A 16,597-nucleotide genomic window follows, 5' to 3' on the forward strand; every position below is an offset into this window, starting at 1 on the left:
TGTAGTTTTAACATTAACACTGTTAATTAATGGAGGTGTTCAATGAATGTTTAGACATTGTGTTGAGGGACTTGTTTCAGTGAGAACATGTGGTGATAGGTGGGCAGTTGGACTGGATGATCTTGTAGGTCTTTTCCAACCTTGGTGATTCTATGATTCTGTGCAGCGCTGGTTGTGGAATGTGGTTACAGTGAGGGGAAAAAAAGGAGAAACAGTTTTTTAGTTTGTGCATCACTAAGGGCTAATCTTCTGCCACCTTCTTCATGCCCTTAGCTTTCTAGGATGCTTTTTGCTGGTGTGTAGGTTAGCAACTGCTAGTTGTGACCCTCAAATACTCCGTGTTAAGCAATCTCATCATAGTTCTCTCTCTGTGAAGAGGTTTTCTGAGAATTGTATTTCCCAGCTAAACACTGTACCTGCTGGACCACATAATATTTTTTTTATTTCATTTTTTCCCTAGAATGACTGATATCGAAAGAAAATGCTGTTGCAAGACAAATTTCCTAGTAACATAGATTGTTTCGTCTCGCTCATGAGTGAAAAGCTGCTCAAGCTGTCCTCAAGTCTCCATGTGCTCTAGAAGTCTCATTCAGATCTCTCCATGCATCCTTACAATAAAATTGTTTTCTGTTTTCCTTCAGATATTTTTCTTCCAACGCATGGATAAGATGCATAAGTCATTGATATTTCAACAGAACTCACAGTCCTTAAAGAAAGAGGAGAATTAAGAAAGCAGCACGCAAATGCTGCGCTCTGAAACATGCTGAGATGATGTCCCTGTGAAACGTTTTGGTAACTTCCCTGCCTCTGCCAGGAAAACAGTACTTGTGGAGTATTTAGGGTATGCATCCAGCTGTACCATGAGCCATGGAGGAGGCAAGGGGAAGAGAGGGCAACATCTGCTTGTTCACACACCAGATAACGATGATGAGTGGATCTGCCAGGCAGGGGGAGATCAAAGAAAAAAGATTTTGGTGTGTGTGTTGCTTTACGCACTCCAGGCAAAACCTCGGCACCAAGCAAGGGCTTCAGGGTTGCCTGGGAAATGTGCCTTATTTTTTTTTTTTCCCCTCTTCCTGCTGGTGGCAGAGGTATTGGGTACCGGTGGAAGGCTAATAAACCCTTCTATTCTTTGTGGGTTTCAAATGCATCTGACATTTATCTTCGGAACTCAGTCATTCAAGCATCTGGTTGGTGCATTTAAACTCTGTGCATTTATGTGTAAGAGTGCAGTGGGAAAAGCAGCTATGTGAAATGGCTGCAAGCCTGTTCTGGAGTCTGGTAGCAAGTTACTCTGTTGGGCTTTAGAGAAAGAAGCCCCCAAACAGCTCTATCTTCAGGAACTGCAGCAGCAAGGCAGCAATCTAAAGATTTTAATTACATTGTCAACCTTGAAATCCTGGCTATATTGAGGTGGAAAGGCATATTTGTATGGACCTCACTGGGACTTGGATTTCTCAAATGGTATTTAAAAAGGATGTGTGATGCATGCATGTTGAACAAAATTGTGATAATGATTTTGTTTAGCGTGACACATCCTGTTTCACCATATTTCCATTCTAATGCACTATACTTATCTGGTGAAGCTACCTTGAATGTATACCACGAGCATAAGAATCATTGTCAGAAAAGAAAAACAGCCCACTTGAAGAAACGATAGCAAATTTACTTTAGTATTACTTCTAGGACAGTTTTATGCTTGAATGAATGTTGCAGTTTTTCAAGGCATGTGCAAACCTCAAAATGTGTTTTGTAGTCAGTAAAATGATGATTGGCCCATGGAAAAGATGCTGCTTCTCCCAGGGGAAGTGTTGCTCCTTATTCTTTCAGGCTGTGTTTTAAAAGAGGTGCTGAGATTAGATGATGCCACCTCTTAGGAGCTGATTTTTAGTCTTTGTTAAATTAGTTTGGAGATAAAATACCAAACTTCAAGGGCAATCTGGCAGCGTTAAGCATCACGCTGTTTTGAGCAATGGGATGCTATTTAAGATGCTAAAGGTGGTAGAACTGAAAATATTGTCATCCAGCCATTGCTGTTGCAGGGGTGCTCTGGCAGGAGATATATTGGGACAGGAGAATGCCAGCCTCTTGCCTGATGCCACTGCAGCATGATATTGTGTTCTCTTCTTTCATAGTGAGGAACTAGAAAGGAAGGGGTTGTTTCAGCTTCTGATGCCGTTTTGCCCCTTCGAGTGAAGCTGGCTGAGCCTTTCTTAAGGAATTGTCTGCTGTTTTCCCACTAAATGTACAACGATGGAGACATTTGGCAAACTTATCTTGGCGAAGGCTTCCCTGCACATGGCAGGGTATTGGAACCAGATGATCTTTAAGGCTCCTTCTGATGCAAGCCGTTCTGTGATTCTATGATTCTTCTGAAGTCAGTGACTTAAAAAACCTAGTCAAAGTGGTCCCAACTGGTCGGCAAACATTTCTGGTACTTGACAATCCACAGATAAGATGTTGATAGTGTTTCTGGGGGCTTAAGAGATAGGACCCAATATGAGGAAGCACAGCAGAATCCACTGCTTTCAGCACATTGCAGGGCTCGTAATAGGGGTGTGAGGAGTTCTGTGGCTGATTTTTATTTTGCTGTAAAATTTGAGAAAGTAGAGAGGGGGTTGGTGAGATTTCCTTTTTATAGTGCTCCAAAAGACTATGGAGAGACTTCTAACTTGTAGTCTACTCAATTTTGTGTAACTAGTAGATAAGGTAAAATACCATATTCAGATGTCTTGGAGAAATAAAATCATGCTGCCAGCGTGTTCCTTCCTGACAAGCATCTCTTCCCCCCTACCCCCTAGGCACTCTGTTTGTGCACTGTAGTATGCAGATTAACTGGAGCTTCAATTTGCCTCCAAAACCATCTGCATCCTCCTACGGAGCCCGACAAAGTAAATCCATAACCTTTTTGCCCAGAAGAAGCGGCAATTGTGCTTTGGTGAGTGTAAATAAGAAGCGACATGGTCTGCAGGAGCGACTCTGAATCAGCCATTGTGTCCCATTGTGTCCCGCACCAATTAAAGGTCATTTGCGGGGCACGGCAGCAGGGACGCAGGGACTAAGCCTATTGTCTGCACATTAATAACCACTGAGATCAGAGGCAGCTGAAAAATTCGGGGGCCAAACTCAATTCTTGTATGCCAGCAGGGTGAGGGCAGATGATGTCGGGAAAGCGTTAGGAGCCGCGGCAGGTTTGTTCCTGCCTAAGTGCATTGGGCACTGGTGTCCCCCTCTCGTCTTGCCTTGTTGACATTTCTGGAGCAGCTAGTCGTTGCTGTGGCCACGTTAGATGCAAGTAGCAGAAACAAAAAAATTATCTTAAGCTTCTGCTGACTCTGTTGTGTGCCTCGGGGAAAGGAAGCTCTTTGGAGCAGGAACTCCATTCTCTTCTTCATATCTTGCACAAATGGGATTCTTCCTCTCAGAAAGTTGTGTGGTGATGGGGCAGACCTGCTTTCCAGTAGTGCGTAACCCTAATGCTGTGTTCCTGTGGAGGTCTTTTAAAGCAGCCGCAACTTGTTGTCAGTAGCCCCTGTTGGATGAATTATTAGAGCTTTTGTTTGAGATGTTGCAGAACTGAGGGAAGAAGAATCTGCAGAGCGTTTTGGAGCAGGTGTGCTGTAACAGCTGAAAACAGTGGTGTGGCCCAAGTAATTCCTATTGCCAAGCTGTACCAGAGCAGAAATATCAAATAAATGCAGGCTCTGGGAATTTTAAAGGGTGCAGTGATTTACCCAGAGCTAGGAGGAACAGTTCTGTTTGGGGATATCTGTTCCAGTGTTTTACTTGTCACCCCCTTAGTGCTAAGTTCTTGAATTGTTGGCACTTCTAAGGCAGTTATACATTTTTGTGGCCATATTAGAAGCAAGTAGCATTAAAAAAAGAAAAAGTTATCTTAAATACTCAAGGCTGTGTTCAGGAATGAATCAGGAAATGAGATGGAGACAACAGGACTCTTTCTGAAAAACAAGTCATTCAGGCTGGGGGCAAGGTCAGGAGAGGGGAAAAGAAAAGGCAAAGGCTTTGCTCCCAAAATGTCTTGCAAACGTAACAGGGGTCCGCTGGGGAGCCTACTTGTGGTTTTGGAGGCTCACTACATAAGAGCAATGCAAATCAGCAGCTAAAATACAGTTACTGCCATGCCGTATATCTTTATCCATAAATTACCATTGCTGAAGGCAAAAGGCTAAAATGAGGTTGACAGGGAGGGATAATAGGTCTTGGACTGGAATTAAGAGTTTTTCTTTTAAATGGTAAGCTAAGACTACTGCATGTCAAAATACAATATGCCCAGCAAATGTAGATAACAGAAGGCTTTCCTTTGAATGTATAGGACAGCTGAACTCTGACTGTGGTGTTTCCATAGTTTAATGTCAGGCTCAGACACAGTCTTTTGAATTTGTAGCTGAGACGGAAGAAGTAATGGTGCAAATGTGCTACACAGCAGAATTGATAACAGGTGTTAAACCATATTTCAGAGGTATCACTGCTGGAAAGCACACTTTTTCAACCTCTCTAAGTCTGCATTGTTTTGTAGAGGCTTTATTTCATGTTGGACACAACAATTTGATATTAGATTTCTTCATCTTATCTTGTCTAGGCAACTTCTCAATGTTGTTGTCATATCTTGGGGTTTTTATCACGCTTCTCTTGATTTTATTTTACCTTTTAATTCTGGCACAGTTCCTAGAATTTAAATATTCAGTGATAATTTCTGTTTTCATTAAAAATATACTTTGTACAAGAAAACCTAGCATTGAAATTCAGCGGAGGTGCACGAAAGTCTTTGTAAAGATCTGCTGACAAAACTTGTGTTCTTCAAGAGATATTACTGCCAGGGCTTGCATGGTGCACTGGGAACTGGAGGAAGCCAGGAACTGAGATGCTCTTTGGTCACTAGTTGCTGCTGCGTTTTTACTGTAGTCTAAATAGTGTTGCTTCTGAGAGGCAGGATGAGCTGATGAAGGACCTGTAGAAATTAATGGGAAGACAACGTTTTCCTCCGTGCCTGAATTGCATCCCAATATGAAACCCTAGTTTCTTTGAAAGAAGAAAGCCAAATTTGCATTGACTTGAGGCAGTCAGAATAGCACAAGCTATATTACTGCCCTGCTTGCAGCTGGAGCATTACAGCGATTTGTAGAACGGACACCACAGGCAGAATTGACTTTGTCTGCTGCAGTAGGATGTGTGTAGCTTAATATAGTGAATGCCTAAGTGCTTGGAAATGTTTAAAACATGATTTCAAAGCCCACTGGCTTAAGCTTGACCCTTGTGGGCTTTCGGGCAGACAGGATTCTGTGAGCGAGAAGAGAATAACAGGTTTTATCACCCTGTGTGGGAGGCCTTTAAACATATCTCTACAGATGGGAATTGTGCTGGACCAGAAGGGCTGAGCCTCCATAACTGGAGCAAGGCTTTGGGCCTAGTTTGTCCTGTGGGCAGTGGTGTAAAGCCCAGCCAACACCTCGGTCAGGATCCCAGTCAGGAGGAGCTCTCCCATGGAGTGAATCTGTCCCTCTTCCTCCCCATATTGGAATCCTGTCCTTCCAATATAAATATATATATATTTATATATATATATAACCCTGTTTGGGTTTAGCATCAGCACTGCTTGTGTCTGATTTCTCATGCTTGGCAACCTTCATGGGTGAGCTGGCTTTCCATCCCTTGATACGGCACACTCCTTGGTCTATTGCTCATACAACAGAGTCTTTTAATTAAATTTATATTTGTTTTGATAGCACTTGTCAGTGTGGTATGAATCTTCATCAGACTCACTCATCTTTTGCTGAGTTCATATGTAATCCCACACTGAAAGGCTTATTTCCCCTTTAAGAGAAATGGGTGTGCTTTGGGGCATACCTATCATCTGCTTTGTGCCCATCCAGTGCATAGACACCAAGAACATTGAATATCTAAGAGAAATATGACTTCAGTTATTTTTTTACCTGATGGCAATGCTAGAAGGAAGAAGCTTGCTTGGTCAGCTGCTTTCCCCTTGCATGTCGGAGGAGCAAAGCCTCCCATGGAAGGTGCTGAGAGTCTTTGGCAGAGTCAGGACTGAAAGGCCTTGAGAATTACTAACACAGGAAACATTGTAACGGTACTGGAAAAGGGATAAAAGAAACAGAACCGTAGTAATTCGGTTAACAATATGTTCGACAGAATACATTCATAACTTTCTACTTAGGGACACCATTTGCTTGCTGTATTATGCCAGTAGAGATAACCCTTAATTCCTTTCGTATCCTGTTTTTGAATCATTTTGTTAAACAAAGGCCTTTGAGTCTTCTTTTGTTGTAGAGAACAAATGGTGAGATTTTGGGGACTGTAGCTACTTTTGTTATTCACAAATTCCAGAGCCTTTCAAAATTCTTCATCATTCACATTCTCAGCTTCACCACACAATCATTCATTATGTCAGCAGCTGCCCGGGGAGTCTCACTTCAGCTCATTCAGCCAAATAATAAGCCCTGGGACAACCGCTTCTGCATTAAAATAATAATAAAATAACAAATAAAGGTCCTTGCATGCAGAAAACAACGTGGCTGTCTTCTGCTTCTTGACACATTCCTGCCTAGAAGGCAGCGATCAGTCAGGAGAAGGGTTGGTTTTTGTTTGGTGTGGTTTTTTTGTTTTTTTTTTTTTTGTTTTTTGCTCACTATCTGTGTTGAAATAAAATCTTAGCATTCAGGAAGGAATGTTTTTCTAAAGGATGCTTCGATATGGCTCAAGTCACAGGAAGCTTTATTTTTCCCAGTGAATCATTGCGTAATTTCCCTGCTGGTTTCAGTGGGAGTTAGAGCTTAAGTTCTGCCCAATTTTTGAGTACGTTCTCAATATGTTGTCCTACTTCTCAGACATTATTTTTGTGTTCCAGTCATTTGAAAGGAGATTTTACTGTGCTCGCCTTCAATATCTTTGCAGGTTTATTAGCATGTATGTGTAGAGATATGGAGAAAACATAGTCTAGCAAGCAACATGGTTATTGTTGATATGAAACCTGGATTGCAAATGAGTGGCAAGCACTTCTTTTAGTGTTACTGTTGTATTTTTCCAAATGAATGCATTTAAGGAGCTAATAATAATGTTAGTGTGATACTTTGTTCTTCCTTTTTTTTCCTGTGGGCTTTTACAAAGTAAAGCAGGATTATTCCTTCCATGTCCTTTGCAAACAGTTTGTACAAGCTTCCTGTGCAGATGTATGCAAATATAAACGTCCAGTATGAGTTCAAGATATCAGTCCTGCAGTCTCCCTGGTAGCTGACTAATCCAAGCTGGCTTTATCCAGATGTTAACCTGCTCCGAAATCTGAAATGATACATTCTGCTTTCACTGTTGCTGTGCTCATCTAAATAAGAGCAAAATGTAAGCGGTGATTGAGACGAGCAAAGGAAAGCCTATTGCTTTTCAGGCAGGTCTGGTTTCCGATGCCTCATCCAGATTGGGAGCGATGTTACCACCTTTTGCTGAACTCTTCCAGCCAGCACAAAGAGTGCCACATGCAACTGAAAACCGCTATTGATTGCATGGAAGCAGCTTGCTCCGTTAGGGGAAGTCATTTAGATGTTTATGGGAGACGCGCGGAAGAAAATTTGCTGGTTTATTTTGTTTCTAAAGTGAGCGGGAGGACTGTACGGAAGCAGACAGATGTTCCCAAAAGGCTGACATTAGCTGATTGTTGGGAATGCTGCTTGTATAAGAAGAACTGTGAAAGCAGTGGAGAGAAGTTCAGAAGGTCTTCGAATCTCAGTTCCCTACCGTAGTAGGGGAGCATTCAGGATTATTTTTGATGGGGAAGCTGCTGGGAAAACTGAGAAACCTCTTTTTACCTTGTTAAGTTCTTTACCTCCTTAATTCTGTTTTAATGTAAGACTGCATCTGAAAAGGTTCTGGGAGGATTCTCTCTCTGAGCCCAGTTATAAGGTCTGTACAAAGATTGTTGTCTTCTCTCTTGTTCCACCCAGCTGTCCTTAGATGTTTTCATAATTGCCCTGTATAACGAAAAAAGAAAGAGAAAAGCATTTCAACTGCGTTTTGTGTCTGTTTTTATTGCTGAGTCGCATAGAGATTGTATTCAAAAACTACATAATTTATTTTTAACTATTTCACCAGCAACAGGAGCCCCTTCTAACCTTCCTCTGTACCTCACAGACTGGGCACTGCCACTCAAACCTGAATCAATGTTTTTTTTTTTCTGCACTGTTCATTCTGCAGTAGCTTCGTTGTTGTAGTCAGAACCACTCTCAGCCCACTTATTTTCTTTACTCTTCCTTATTATTTTTTTCTTAGCCACAAGAAAAGTCCTCAACTGTTGCAACTCTGGAGGAATGACTGTGTTTTCCTTTCAACGAGCTATTAGCCGAAGGCAGACCCCACTTAACTGCGCATCCTCAGGCAACACAGCTACTGGATACTTACCTGCATGCTTTTGTTTCTTGGAATTGATCTGACATTGGTAAGCCCTTGTGCAACTCTGAACCCAGAGGACAGGCTTGTCCTGGTCTTGTGAGCTGCATTCCTAAATTGTCACGTAGCAAAGAGCCCTTCTCCTCCCTCCCTCCACACCCTCCTTACACCCTTGTTTGGCTTCCAGCCTCTTTCCTATTTCCACACCTCCCTTCTTAAGCTTCTGCAGGGGAGGCTCTCAGCCTACGCCTCTGCATAGCAGAAACATCCCCAAAGGGTTACAGGTCTGCTCACTTCCAAGTGGCCTGGCTCCCAGCCTCTGTGTCTAGCATCTCCGTTCTAGTTACTGGTAAAGTAACTCTTAGTCACTTCCTGCTTCTTCACCTATAACTAATTTGTCTGCCCACTCCTTACTTCATAAGTGTTTTTCCACTTTCTGTGTTTTTACCTTGACTGTGGTGCTTGAGGGTGAGGTGGGAAAAGCCTCTTTTTTTTTCCCCGGAGGAGAACAGGACAGCTCTTGATCTCTTCTGCGGGGGAAGAAGGATGCTCACATACTGATTTGTGTTCAGTTCACATGTTGTAGGCAGGGAATACTGACTGGACCTGCAGAGGAAGGCCTGATTTCCTTTGTAGGCGTTACTCAGTTTGACAGCTGTGGCCCTGTTTGCAAAATTGAACACAAGTCTGAGAAGGAGCATAATTACATCTTTGTGCAATAGCTACATGAGTTATGTCACAGCTATGAAGACAAGCATATTTTCTGCATGCCTGTCCTCTTGGCAAGCAGCTTACTTCTTGTACATGCGGATAGATGCCCCCATCTTGGTCGAATGAATTGCTCCCTGGATTCCCTTGACTGTACTGACTCAGTAGCTGGCGACTATGAAAAGAAACTTAGTGCCAGCTCTGTTCTAACCGCCAGCCCTGCCACAGTTCAGTAGATTCTCCCCAAAAGCTGAGAGGCAGGTAGGTGGTGGGTGGGTCTGCAGCCCTCTGGATCTCTCCTGTTGACCTTATGTGGAGCCAAGCTCCCTTCTTCAGGATTTCACTTGCCTGCTGTAACCCCAAAATCTGTAAGTCTTGACCCAAAATTTGGTTTCTCCTGGGCAAACCTGTCAGCCAGAAACATGTCTCCAGGACATATAGGAAGGCTTTTCTGTCTGTGTACCCTCTAGAGTCCCTGTCCCAGGATTTGGGCAGCTACTTGCTGAGAGGGTCTGAGACTACACTGGTGTATCCTGCGGAATACCAGAATGGCCAAGTATTGAACTGTAGCAGCTTTCCTGTGAATCAAACTTGTTATGGATGCAGGAGCAAATAGCATATCTGCTAGCCTCATTATTAGAACAAACATGCCAGAAATATTGGTCTTTAAAGATGTCTTTGGCAACTGCATAAAAACCCATACCGGTCTGGTTGCAGGATGGCCCTGGAGCTATTGTTGCATGTCAGTGGCCTACAAGCTGCAAGAGAAACGGCCGAGTGTGGGGAGGAGCGCGTGGCAGCACATGTCCCCATCACCCCTTTTCCCTAACAAAGGCAGCAGATGCAGCCAAATACCCCAGGTAGAGGAGAGCTGCTGTGCTGTCTGAGGAGCAGCTGCTGATAATTGCAGGAGATTTGTACCCATCCTCCTGTTTTGCTCGGAGGGGTCCCTGGTGGTATGGGGCTGCCTCTTGCCACGCTGAGCTGGCTGCTCCTCCCAGGCACACACGTCTGCCTGCACGCAGCCTGTGGCTTTATCTGTTTGTGTAGTTCTAATGAAGCAGCCATGCCAGCCCCCTGGGAAGGCCTTTTCTGTGTTGTGGAGCATCCCTGCCGGCAGCTCTGGCTTCTGCAAGGCCTGACGCCCCACCCAAAGCACAAGCTGTGCTTAGAGAGAACAAAGAGAATATAATGCTTCTGTCCTAGCCGAGCTACTCTGATTTAGTCCTATGCATGTTCATTTTATTTTCCTCTCCCATTTCCCCTGGGTCATCCCATACCTCCTTGGATAGACTCAACTTCCTATCTGTGTTTCTTGTTTGTTGGGGAGGCATTTCTGTTTTCTTCTCTGTTGAAGAGATGAGAGCTGAATGCCCCACTCTTGCCTGTGAGAGTGTTTCTGCTCTGTTAATATCAAGTTCAGTTTGTCTTCAGTGTACCAGGTGACCCCTACAACACAAATTTTGAAGTTGTCTCTCTGCTTCTGATGCATTTTGATAATTTTTGGGATTTGTGCTTTTGTTTGTTAGTAGGGAAAAATTCTTCTTGATCTTGCATTTTGCTCTCTACTTAGCAAAATCAATATTCCTCTGTCTTACCCACCTTGGATCAAGATATGCACTGACTTAAAAGGTACCAATTTTGTTTCTTGACTTTTGCATGACAGTCATACAGGCTGATCCTCTCTGCATGTTTATTAATCAAGCATCTTGGTAATGGTTCAGTTCTTACTCAAAAGCCCTGCTTTGGACTATGCAGAGTAACAGCTCCTGCAGTGGGCAAGGGCTAGAGTCAGCCTGGCAAGGGATGTGTTTTCATGTGCTGAAACCTCGCTTTCCTGGGGTCTGCACCATCAGTACATTCACATTCAAGTTGCAGAACTTACTGATTTTTGCTGCTGTTATAGATTCTTGCTCCACTACCTTTCACACATCCTCCTCTTGATCATAAAGGTATATTTACAAGTAGTAGTAGTTCTTATTTTTAAAAAATTAGAGGTTTTTGGAATAGATAATAGTTTCACATTCTTCAAGATATCATCCTAATCTTTTATTGATGTAGCTTTATGAAATACTTAAATGTTAATAATCATCTGTCAGTAAGCAAGGAGAAAATGAGTCATTATGTACTGAAAAGAAACAGGTTTGTCTTTTTGCATCCCCCAGTATTTGCATCTAGTAACTCTAGGTACCTTACATTTGAGAAATCATCAACTTCAAAAATGCTAGAAACTCTGTGAGCCTGCCCATGGCAGTAGGTTGGAACTAGATCTTTAAGGTCCCTTCCAGCGCAAGCCATAGTGTGATTCCATTCTATGGAATATCAGCCGCCTTCTTTCACTGTCGGCTATTTGAGTTGAAGTAGTTTTTTTCTTTTAAGCAGAAGACAAAACTGACCCACTACCTCATTAACTGCTTTTTTCTCAGACCAAAGGTGGTGCAGCTTTGTTCCTAAATCACATGGAAAGCATTTTGGTTCACCTCCCTCTAAGTATTCTTCCAAAGTATGTGATAATAGGAGGTTTTGATCTCGGCAGTGCTGTTGTTTTTAACACATTCTTCTTGTTGCTTTGTGTGTGAACTCCACTAACTTCAGGGTAGGATGGAAGGATTCTGTATGTCCTTTTGGTAGGGCAAAAACCATTTCTGAAAGTCATGTTTGTCCCACTCTGTTTATGTTGGCTGCTGAGTTTGCTGCTCTCAGTCCCAGGATAGATCTGTGTGCATTTGGCCAAATGAGAAAATATCCCTGTGGTGGTGGTCTCAAACCATGCTAACAAGAGAGAGGAAACAGGAATTAAGCATATAGATTTCAAAGGAGGAAATCTACCCGGTGCTTGCTGTCTGGGGTACTTAACGTGCTTCTATTTAACCTGCAGACCTGACTGTCCACATCTAATTCTCTGGCATCCGGGGACGGATGTAACGGCAGGGGCCTTGTGATCATAGCACTGCAATTAGCCCTGTCCCTTGCCCTGCCAGGACACTGGCTCAACTGCTCTCCCAGTGGCTGCATAGGGATGAGGGCTTTCTGGTGTTTAAAGAGCTGCAGTGCTTTTCTGTGTATGTCTAGTCTCAGCTCCTGCCAAGCAGTCTGATAGCGTAGGCGTGATTTTTCTCCTGTCCCCAAAGTGGAACAAGTGGAGGGCTCAGTCAGCTGTTAACATCAGAGCTTCATCAGCCCCTAGGTGACCATCATCCGCAGTACCTTGAATAATATTACAGCAAGGACAGCGATAAAAGAGCTATATTTTCACTTGGAGCCGAAACAGAGTGGGTGGCTGGGTCAGGATGCAGTCCTAACTGTGCACAATAGCACAGGGGATGCACACGATGCCTCTCAATAACCAAAATTGCTTTGCATCCTGATGTGTAATGATTGATTGCTCTAAGGGGGGTGGTTGCTCCCTCTTGGCCTGCGCTCCTAATAAAGGCAGCAGCCGAAATTGCACCTTGGAGCTAATGATGGCACTTCTACTGCTGATTCCAGCAAAGGCGGCATTAAGCTGGAGTGAGATAATTTTGCAAACCCCGTGCATTACCACTGACACTTTTCTAGTGTTACTAGAGAAGGTGTATTTTTTTTTATGTGCAATAAGCTTTCTACAGGCAAGCTTCCTGTTATAGGAGGAGTTTTACTTCTGTCGCTTTGAATGCCAGAGAAAAAAGTCACACTTCTTTTCCTTAGACAATTTGCTATGGAAACAGCAGAACTGCATTGGATAGTTTAATGCAGATGTTATACGCTCATGTTAACGCTGTGCTTGCATAAGGATAAAGTCAGTCACAAAGGAGCAATATCTGAGGTCTTCGGGAAAGCAGCAGAACCCAATCAGCAATGTCTGAAAGAAAACCTGCAAAGAATGAAGTCCCTCCGTGCAACTGTTTTGTTGTAAGCTGCTCTTCTTGTAGTTTGTGACTTTGTTTAGTATCGCATTTCCTTCATCTTACTGGCTTTTTCTTGTGGGCTTGTGCAACTGGAGTTTATCAGAACTGAGTGACATGGAAAGTGTTTGCATATTCATAGATCGGTCTTTATAGGACTTCCCGGTGAGACTCTTAACTATGCTTAGTCTGTTTATCCACTCAAATCCACTGCTACGGTGCTTTAAAACTTGAAATCACAACAGCATCTGAATTTCAGCATGAAATAAAATATTGTAAGTGAGGACACATGGTAGTAATCAAAACAAGTTCTTTAAAATGAGCCTGTGTGCTGCAGGACGGGAGAGTGTTTGCAGGGAAGTATTGACAGACCTCGATTGCTGGCAGCCTGGGGCGCTGAAATCCATCACTGGGTGCAGAGGTAATGCAGACCAGCTTTCCCAGGCACTCGGGGCTTCACGGTGATGGACCAAATTATTTCAGTATCTTAACTGTAGCTGTCTGAGCTTTGTCGAGCTGCTTGTAAATCGTGGTACAATGAAGCTGCAGTGGTAAAATCAGTGTGGAGGATCTGCTGGGGTTGTGCTTCTGGAGCTCTCGGCTTTTTTGCAGCAGAAAGGCAAGGCTCTGCCTGTCCCCGAGTGCGGGCATTTTGACTGGCACCAAATTTTCTGTGTGGAACCAGGGGTCGTATTGAACGGTTCCTCTTATCTTACCCCTTCTCAATTTAATATGAGCTGTGTCCAGTCTGTAGGACTGCTGATTGGATTTGTTCAATTAAAGAGGCTTTCATGTTACAGAATGGAAATTCGTATTTTCTAATTTTATTGCTGAATAGCCGAACTGGCCAGCTTAGAATAAACTTTTTCAAAAGATAAGAGGCAGTGGATTAAAATGAGCAGACATAGCTATAAGTTTCAAATAGGCTAGAGATCTTGGGTGTCACACTTATTAGAAGCTCAAACTGGGCCTTTTTAAAGGACTCATTTTTAGAGGGCAAATATGCTCCATTTGGCACCAAAAAATCCAAAAACAATTTTCTAATAGCAAATTGCTTTGTGTGCTGAAAGCAGTAGTTACTTTTGAATCAAGCAACTGAATGGCTATTCTTTATTTACTGTGAGAGTCTGAGACTCGTTACAGTGGAGAGAACTTTAAAAATCCTAAGATGTGTGGTTCGTTACAATATTAGGGGAATATTAGGCCATTTGAGAGTTCTGTTCTTTAGTATAAAGCACTGTAGATGGAAGCGCTGGAAACCAAGGCACGGAAAGATCTTTGTAAAAGACTGTTGTAGTTGGTTAACACTAGAGAAGAATGAACACCTTGTCCTTTCTTCCCTCAGGAAAGAGGGAAGGCATCTTGTAAACCTAGCAGGAAAAATTCTCATTTAATATGTTTGTATTAATAGGAATTCAGTGATTTACAAAGCTCCAGGCCATGTCTTTTTCTATATATTTTTATTAAATTGGAATTATTTCTACTTCTAAGCCACTGTGAAGTTCCTTAATTCATTTGATACGCTTTACCAATACAATAGTGGAATAATAAGAAAGAGACCTCTGATCTTAGTGTGTACATGTTATAGTCTACTGTATAGTAGTATGCTTTAAAGGAGAAGAAAAAGAAATGCAGTACAACTTAAGTTTGCAGGTCATGTCATCCAGCAGTAATCTTCTATCACTGCAGGATACCAATCCCTTGTTTGCTACTCAGAAGCCCTATAATACTTCAGTCTGTTAGTGTTGCATCATTCATTAATGTTGCATCATTATCTGGGGAGTTATATAGCGGAGGAATCTGAGCTGAGTCTCTGAGGGCTGAATTCACTGTCTTGCTTCAAATGTTGAGTACAGTTTTAGCTTTCCGTCATGGTGATTTTATTTTGGTCCTTGTCTTATTGTATTTTGTGGCCAGTTGAGAGATAGGCAAAACTGTGAAATTTTGTTTCTTTACCCATTGATCATTGATGACCAAATAATGTTTGATTTGGCATTTAACTTACTAAAGGTAAAGGAAGATTGGAGAGAATGGTTCCAGGTGGAAAAAATTATAAGAGGACTTAAATAGCTCTTTAAGCTTAAAGAATACTAGAAGCAAACCAAAAATTAGAGAATAAAGAGAAACAGCAGGATCTTATGCAAGACACTGAAATGTTACCATGTGCGTTAAGCTCTTGCTTTCTGTATGTAGATGTGGGAGGTAAAGTCAGTACAGCTGTTGATTTGTGAAGGATCAGAATTGCACTTGCCAGCGCTGAGACTTTCTCTTGGTTTGTGTGTATAGACTGGATCTTCTGGTGGGGAGGCAGATGTCTGGAGATCTGTGCCTCCTTACTATGCTACATCCTGTTAAGCAGCATTATTCAGTGACATTGCAAGCAGTTGTGTTGTTGCTGAATTTGCATTTCGTATTATTGTATTTGATATTTATACTTGCTATTTTCAAGTTTGTTTTTAATATGTTGCATTAACGTTCTTCAAATTCTGTGGAAACTGTAAAACAATTTCTGTAAATAATTGATGCTTTAAAAAATCCTAGTTAAAAGACCATCAAGGCCTCTTGTTCTCTAGGAGATGAGAACCTTTACTATTGTATTCCTGAAAAATGGCCCCATGCAAAGTCATCTTTGCACACATCACTGTAGGCTTTCAGTTGTGAAGGTAGTGTTTTGGGCTGGTGTGTGGGTCTGATGGTGACAATTTCATGATATTTACTGTCTTCATTTTGCTGCCATCAAGCAGCACTTTCCATGTTTGTTCTCTTTGGGTGCTGGGGCTCAGCTCTGGGGGAAGTGCTAGGAAACAACTCATCTGCAGCAAGGCAGCAGCCGCTACCTTGTTAGGAGAATTTTAATTTGGGACAGATGGGATCAAAGGAACAACCGTTCAGGCAAGTTGTCTTTTTAATGCAAAATGCATCACCTGAAAGAAGTTTGGGGTGGAGGAATCAAATGGTAGTTTTAATGATGCAGCAAAACTTAATGATGAAATATGGTTCTCAGGGGCTGTGTTTCATCATAGTGTGTACCTTTAAAAACACAGGCTTCAGGGGATAAAAATTGTGGCATCTATCTGCGCAAGCTTTTATTTGACATGGTTGGGTAGACTTATTGAATTCCTACTCCTTGCTTTAGTTTAGCTGTATGCTGTATGTTCTCCACAATACCTCAAGGTAGAAATTGATCTCTGGTCAATACTGTGCAATGATTCGACCCACTCCGTAATCAGCACCTCTCTGTGAATGAAATTCATCGTGGGAGGCCTGATTATTGTCTCCACTAGGACTGACCTGACTGAAAGGGCTATCAGACTGTCTGATTTTGGACACTTTGGACAATTGCCATCAGGAATTATCCATGCTTCCAGAAAGGGCTAAATTGAGCAGAGATGAAGTGCTGGTGTTCATTGATTCCTTTTTCTTTTTCTTCTCTCTTTTTTTTTTCTTTCTTTACTCCTCCTGACTAGGTAGAGGAGAAACAGATGCAGCTTCAGCTGCATTCACAGGGAGTTTGAATAGCATTGCTGCAGTGATACATGAATCTTTTCTGACTCAGTGTCAAATTGTCTGCAGTGTGCACTGGAATATTTCAG

General features: G+C 42.4%; 1 protein-coding gene across 4 annotated transcripts in view; it reads left to right on the forward strand.

The window, feature by feature from the left end:
• Nucleotides 1-16,597, forward strand: part of ADGRL3 (adhesion G protein-coupled receptor L3) — a 490,651-nt gene that overhangs the window by 47,024 nt on the left and 427,030 nt on the right. Inside the window, exon 2 of one of the 4 annotated variants that reach the window (XM_090139055.1) lies at nucleotides 8,296-8,461. The exons of the other annotated variants lie outside the window; for them this stretch is intronic. The gene's annotated coding sequence lies outside the window, so the exon portion shown is untranslated. The remainder of the gene's footprint in view (nucleotides 1-8,295; nucleotides 8,462-16,597) is intronic. 4 annotated transcript variants of the gene reach the window in all.

Source organism: Phasianus colchicus, chromosome 4, assembly GCF_987193195.1.
Source record: "Phasianus colchicus chromosome 4, bPhaCol1.hap1.1, whole genome shotgun sequence".
NCBI lineage: Eukaryota > Metazoa > Chordata > Aves > Galliformes > Phasianidae > Phasianus > Phasianus colchicus.